This window comes from Heterocephalus glaber, unplaced genomic scaffold, assembly GCF_053883595.1.
Source record: "Heterocephalus glaber isolate CG9 unplaced genomic scaffold, H.glaber_assembly_v1.0 deba00001593, whole genome shotgun sequence".
Taxonomy (NCBI): Eukaryota; Metazoa; Chordata; class Mammalia; order Rodentia; family Bathyergidae; genus Heterocephalus; species Heterocephalus glaber.
In genome coordinates, this window is record NW_028258368.1 from 5,062,597 (window position 1) to 5,069,051 (window position 6,455).

At 46.6% G+C, this 6,455-nt stretch overlaps 1 protein-coding gene across 2 annotated transcripts in view; it reads right to left on the reverse strand.

Annotated features, from left to right (window-relative positions):
* Window positions 1-2,742: 2,742 nt before the first annotated feature.
* The window catches only part of Mthfd1l (methylenetetrahydrofolate dehydrogenase (NADP+ dependent) 1 like), a 199,342-nt gene continuing 195,629 nt past the window's right edge, over window positions 2,743-6,455 (reverse strand). For both annotated transcript variants that reach the window (XM_004856880.3, XM_013076727.3), the window contains one exon: window positions 2,743-3,053. The gene's annotated coding sequence lies outside the window, so the exon portion shown is untranslated. The remainder of the gene's footprint in view (window positions 3,054-6,455) is intronic.

Consider the following 6,455-nt stretch of genomic DNA (forward strand, 5'->3'; position numbering starts at 1 on the left):
AAAATTTAAACACATACATACACATTGTTTTAGTGGTATCAGCAGCTTCTAGTTAATGCTGGTGAGAAAGGAAGAACGTTCGTCAGGCTGAGGGGGTGTAGCTCCGTGGTAGAGTGCGTGCCTAGCATGTGAAAGGCCCTGGATTCAACACACACACACACACACACACACACACACACACACACACACACAATTAGTGTCTCGTTACCAGCTGGTCCCCATGGTTTATCCTCATGGGCTTCTGTGAAGGAGGACTCTCCTGGTCTGGGACCTTATCCTTGCAGATGTGGTCGCCACTGGTCACCAGGCAGAGAAGGGGTGTGACCACTCATCTGTGTGCCCCGGTGGGTAGTGGGGGCCCCTCACCATTTCTGTACATTTCAGGGACAGAGGCAGAAAGATTTCTAGGGCCGGGGATTTAGCTCAGTGGTTCTGGTGCCTGCCTCTCAAGTGCAAGGTCCCGAGTTCGATCCCTGGTACCAAAAAAAAAAGTCCTGGGCCGGGGACTTAGCTCAGTGATTCTGCCACCTGCCTGGAAAGCGCAAGGACCCAAGTTCGATTCCTGATACCAAAAGAAAAGATTTCTAATTTAAATTCACCAGGCCAAAGGGTATGTTTATTATTATTGTCATTATTTTTTGAGACAAGGTCTTGCTATGCAGTTCAGGCTGGGCTTGAACTCATTTGTAGCCCAGGCTGGCCTCAAACTCAGCTATGGACCCACACAGTACTCATAGTAGAGCACGCAGGGCTCAAAGGGCATGTCTTTTATTTTCCCTGTGGCCTCAGAGATGGATGATCACTGGCTCCCAGTCCTCTCCAAAACATGACAGCTGCCCCTTGGTATCATTGGGTGACTGGATCCAGAATCCCCTGCAGGTATCAAGTCAGGCTGTCCAAGTCCCTTATATAAAAGGGTGTGGTATTTGCACATAACCTACACAACAAGCCTTCTACATACTTCAGATCATCTCTGGATGACTTACAATACCTAAAACAATGTGAGTGCTGTCTAAATGGTGGCTCTTCTGCATTTCTTAGCAAATCATGACAAGAAAAAAAAGTCTCTATATATTCAGCACAGAGGCAGTTTTTTCCTGATACAGTATTTTCTATTAGTGGTTGGTTGAATCAATGGATGCAAAACCTGTGGATCTATATCCTGGGCTGACCCTCCTTCCTCCAGTCTCTGAATACAAGTCACCTTGAGCGGATAAGCCCATTGTTAGCCTGCCACAGGGGTTTCTTCTCGGTGCAGACAGTGCGTCCCTCAAAGGTGTGCACCCCCATTAGGGGAGTGAAAGAGCAAAGGTGGAGAGAGCCCCAAGAGACATCTGGGGCCAGCACTACCCCCCTGGGAGGAGTGCAGAGTCCACACCACACCTGTGGTACAGGGGTTCCCAAGGTGAGCCCTCAGACAGACAGGAAAGTTTTGATTTTCAGGGTACATGAGTTGCTTGGTGAGACCAGTGAGAAAAGAAGCCGCTGGCCTAGAGCCTGTCTTCAATGTAAGTTTTTAAAATATGTTTTAAATGAAAACATTTCCAGAAGTAGAAGAGGAAACTTTAAATGACAGAAGAAATTAGTAAAAATGTGACTAGCAGAAGGAAACAGCTTAAAAAAAAAATCAGTTCACAAGGAGACAGACTACTTTCTGAGTGCATCATGATATGGAGAACAAGCTCACCGTGAGTGCTCCTAATTGTTAAACAGATGCACGTGAAAATACTAAGAACTGCATCTTCGGAGGGTGTCCTCTCTAGGAAGGGGCAGGGACCTGGAGGGACACTTTAGAATTGTCAAGTGAAATTTACTTGCGACAGGCAGCGTTTGAGTGGGGAGGCATTTTAGATATCAAACAGTGTTTTGGAACAAACTAAATTGTGCATAAAGATATATTATGGGCAAGCAGGGTTATTGGCAGGGGTCATGCAAGAGTGTGGCAGGAAGGATCTGCAGGATGTGCCTGGGGTCTTTTAGAATATTTATGGTGACTATTTTACTTCCACTGCTTAGAGGACAATCACTCTTTGTTTGTTCCTAAATCCTTGCTTTTGTTTCAGCTTTTATATAATTTTATATTATTATAAGGGAAAATGGAAATAAAGAAGGGCCAGCAACTCCCAGGAGGGGGAAACAGGCATTAGAACATTCTCCACTGAGAACTAAGGGTTGGGCAAAATGAAAGACATTTGCCAAACACCTGACCTTTTGGAGTTCCTTTTCCTATTACGGTGGGCCTTGTGGAGTAATGGCCATTGAGAGTCAGTCACCGGTGGAAGAAACAAACACACAGTCATTTGTTTTCCGTAAGTGATGTAAATTCCACTGGCACTGAAAAGTAGTAGAGGATATACTATATGCTTTGTTATAAGAAACCTCACAATTCTCCAGCAGCTAGAAGACCTCACAATTGACCAGATATTTCTCCATGCAGTTTTTCTTTGACACATTTATAAAGCTCTGATTTCATTTACAAGTTATAAGGATATCAGTGTCAGGTAGCAATCCCATTGACTTCACATGGATGGTGACATTCAGAGGGTAATTTTGTCTGGCACTGGAAACCTGCTGGTTGGTTTTCTAGATCCAGCTTTATTTTCAGTTCAAAGACAAAACAGGGGTGTGGCTCAGTGGTCAGGTGGTTGCCTAGTGTGTACAAGGCCCTAGGTTCCACCTCCAGCAACACACACACACACACACACACACACACACACACGGACAAAAGAGGAAACACCATCGTGGAAAATGTTACCTTTTAGTTCACACTCTTGTAATCCCTTAGTCCTCATAAAATAAACATCCTAAAGTATAAGCAGTGGGAAATAATGTAAACTCTTCAGAAACAGAAAATAAATTAGTTCCTTTCAAACTCAGTGGAGGTCCTCTTGCTGAACACTACACTCTGCTGCAAATAAAATCAGCAAGATGACTTGAACGAAGTCTTTGGCCTGTGCCACCATTTCTCCAACATTTCGTAACAAGCATAGCTCGCAGACACTGCCTTCTCCAAGTGCAGTGAAAAGGCAAGGAGTCGTTTGTGTTTCAGGAGCCTAAAAAATAGAAAAAAAAATTTTTTTTTCAGTGGTTTAAGAACTACTTTTTCCTTTGGTGTTAAACCATTATTAGATTGTGGCTCTAAAGTCTAAGGCCAAAAGCTAATTGAAGATCAGAGAAGCGACTATTCTCAGGGCAAGGCCAGGATCCCTTTTTGGGTTTCCCTGTGAGACGTGGGCTCAGACTCCATCCTGCTCTGCGACTCTGAGTCCACTTGGCCCCTCCAGGCAGCATCTGAGCTTCCCAAGAGATTCCAGAATCTCCGAGACTTCCAGATCCAGGACCTACTGTCTTCAGGGTGCTCAGAATGTTGAGGATCTCAGATGAGGAGGCTGGTCACTTTGGATTTCTGCAGCAGGTCTGAAAATGCTCTTGGGACAATACTGGAACGCATGGACCTGTGGCTTGTTATTTAATACTATGTTCCTTTCTCCCAGAGAAGGTTCTGTGCCCATCTGGAGTCCTACAACCTTGTTGAAAGGCAGTGATCAGAGTACATTTTAAAAACAATAGAAACAACAGAGCCCGGGATTTAGCTCAGTGGTTCCACCGCCTGCCTTGAAAGCAAAAGGTCCTGAGTTCTATCCCCGGTACCAAAAACCAACAACAAAACAAACAAAATAAAAACAATAAACACAAATGTTTGCCACTCCAGGAAAAATGTGATTGCAAGTACGTGTGCTTTCATCTGAATTTATACATGCAAGGATTTATCTGTGGGCTGGGAGTGCTTGCTCTGCTGAAATGCAGCCTGCTGGCCTCCCACGGATAACTGAAAGGGCTGGCGGTAGAGGGGATGCCTGATTAGTTTAAAGGCAGAACACACGGACTCAGGGAGTGACAGGGACTTCAAATACTCCCCTAACATCTGACACTGAGTCAGGGGAGTAAACAGAAAAATTACTACAGGTCCAACAACCACAAGCAAAGGAAAACAGTTCAGAAGTTATCGGGGAGATTTGGCTGGTGCAGACCTGGGCCCCCACCTCAGCGGCTCTAGTGACCCTGGACAAGAGGCTCAGTGAATCCTGGGTGCAAGGGACTGCGGGGCACAGGGTGGGCTCTGGGGACTGGAGAGGACTTGGAACAGGGCCCTCCATGCAGCAGGGAGGTGGGGCAAGACCGCTATGTGGTGAGCACAGCACCTCTGTGCCCCACAGTTCCATGCTTAGGGGGCTTCTGGTCTGCGGTCCAAGCTGTAAGGAAATCTGAGGGCTCAGCAAGAGTACTGAGAGCCTGGTTACAGATGAAAAGCAAATCAGACAACAGTTAAGGTGAGAATATGCAAATGAATCAATTGTTTATTCAGTGGGGAAAGAACCACTTTCAGAGGTTAATTCAGTAGGCAAATATTTTGGAAGACAAAATATATGAAATGTTGATAAGAAATCAAAACACTTTTTTTCTTTTTCCTTTCCTTTCCTTTTTCAGGAGGGCGCTGGCTCCACTGAGCTACAATACCCGGTCTTCTTTTCCTTTTTCTTTCTTCCCCTTCTCTCCCTTTCCTCCTCCTCCTTTTTGGTTCGGTACTGGGGACTGAACTCACGGCCTTACACTGAGTTTCATTGGTCCCCAGCCCTTTTTGACACAGGTTCTTGCTAAGCTGCCCAGGCTCAAACTTGTCCAGCCTCAGCCTCCTGAGTAGCTGAGAATGCAGGCGTGCACCACAGTCCTTGGCAGGAAGTTAAAGGGGAATTGTTATGTAAGCTTCAAAAGAGTTCCTTTCAGTCAGATAGGAGAGGTTTAATTATCCCTGTCTTTTAGATGCCAGAGAGGCTTACTTGAGTGGTGAGGGCTCCCATCCCCCTTGGCCCTGCCTGGCACAGGGACAGGAGTGGGGTGTGCTGGGGTCTGGGCCACTGCCCTTTTCCTTGAAGTACAATGGTGATGGGCAGCCTTTGAGCTGCTCTCGGTGGGCACGCTGAGCCCTGCGTTGTCTGCTGGGCGGCCCTGTGTGGGGAAGGGTTGGCATGAAGCCACCCGACTAAACATTAATTTATGATTATTAAGCATATTTGATCATTTCCACCCTGAAGGCAGTTCAGGGGTGAGATGGGCTGGTATTATGCTCTGTGCTGTGAGTGCAATTCCAGAACAGCAATTCTTTGGCAAATAATTAACATTGATAGAAGAGCCGGAGTAAATCAGATTCCATACTAAACAGAACTTTGGACGTCAGAATGAAGGAAGGGAGCACCTACATTGTTCAGGAACTTTGTGACTTTACTGTGTGTTCGTTTGAATGAATCCTGCCAAGGCTCAGAAAGATGATGTAGGTTCAGAACGAGATCCAAGAACAGGGACACATGCCTCCAAAAACAATCGGCTTCAAACAAAAGGCTCAGTAGCTTGTTCAGTTTCACTGGGGAAAGTTTGTTTTAATTAGTTCTATTAGTGACATCCAAAAGAATGACTCATGCCCTCCCAGGGCACTCTTGGGACAAGGGGCCAGAGCTCAAATTCGGGTGATTTCTTGGATGTCACGAAAATTCCTAGAGGGTGAGGTGGGCAGGAAAGGCAAGTGCCAAGGAAGGAAAGTGTCAGCAACTGTGTGCAGTTTTCTTCCCGTGGTTTCCTGTGGTTCTCCAGGAAGAACAGATTTGTCACCCGGGAAGTGAGTTCCAGGACGACCTACAGTCTGGCCCCTGAGACAGCAAAGGAAGTGGACCAGGCATTTCCTCTCTGATACCCAAACTGGGCCAAGCTAACTGCCGCCCGAGATTTAACATTGTTATCTCACGTGTTTTTAATGTCCCCAGACCTCTGACTAGTAGAAATGGTCCTTGGATCCTCATGAGAGGCACAGGAAATAGAAAGAACGTTTGCTGGATCATTATATCAAGGAGCCTGAGAGGGCGCGTTTGCTGTGTAGAGTGGTTTTGTCTTAGGACACTGGATCCATATGCCATTGTTTAAGCAGGCTCAAATGATGGGTTCGGAACTGTTGCCTGGGCAGCTCAGAGCAGGATTTAGCAGTTCACAAAGAGCTTAGATAAATGAGGGGGGCAATTGTCATTCAAGTTAGAGAATTAAGTAAGAGACAGCCCTATTACACTTCGTCTAAGAAGAATTTGGACAAAGTCATAGCTCTTAATAGTCAAATAATTATCTTCCATTAAACACCATCCATCTCACTGGCTTGGTGGCCGCACTGTCGATGGTGCGGGAGACAACAGGACAGGTGCTATCTGAGGGGAGAGGCAGTGCCACACAGAGGGCAGGCAACTCTGCAGCCCCATGGACTGGGCCGGCCCTCAGCCAACAGCTCTGGGTGACCACAGAGGAAGTCTCGGTGGCCTTACGGGACAACACCTGCCTGGAGAGGGCTGTGGCCATCTGTGTGAGGTGCCGAGCACTGCCTGGCATTACCACAGCCTGGCGTCCTGACCACAGACTCC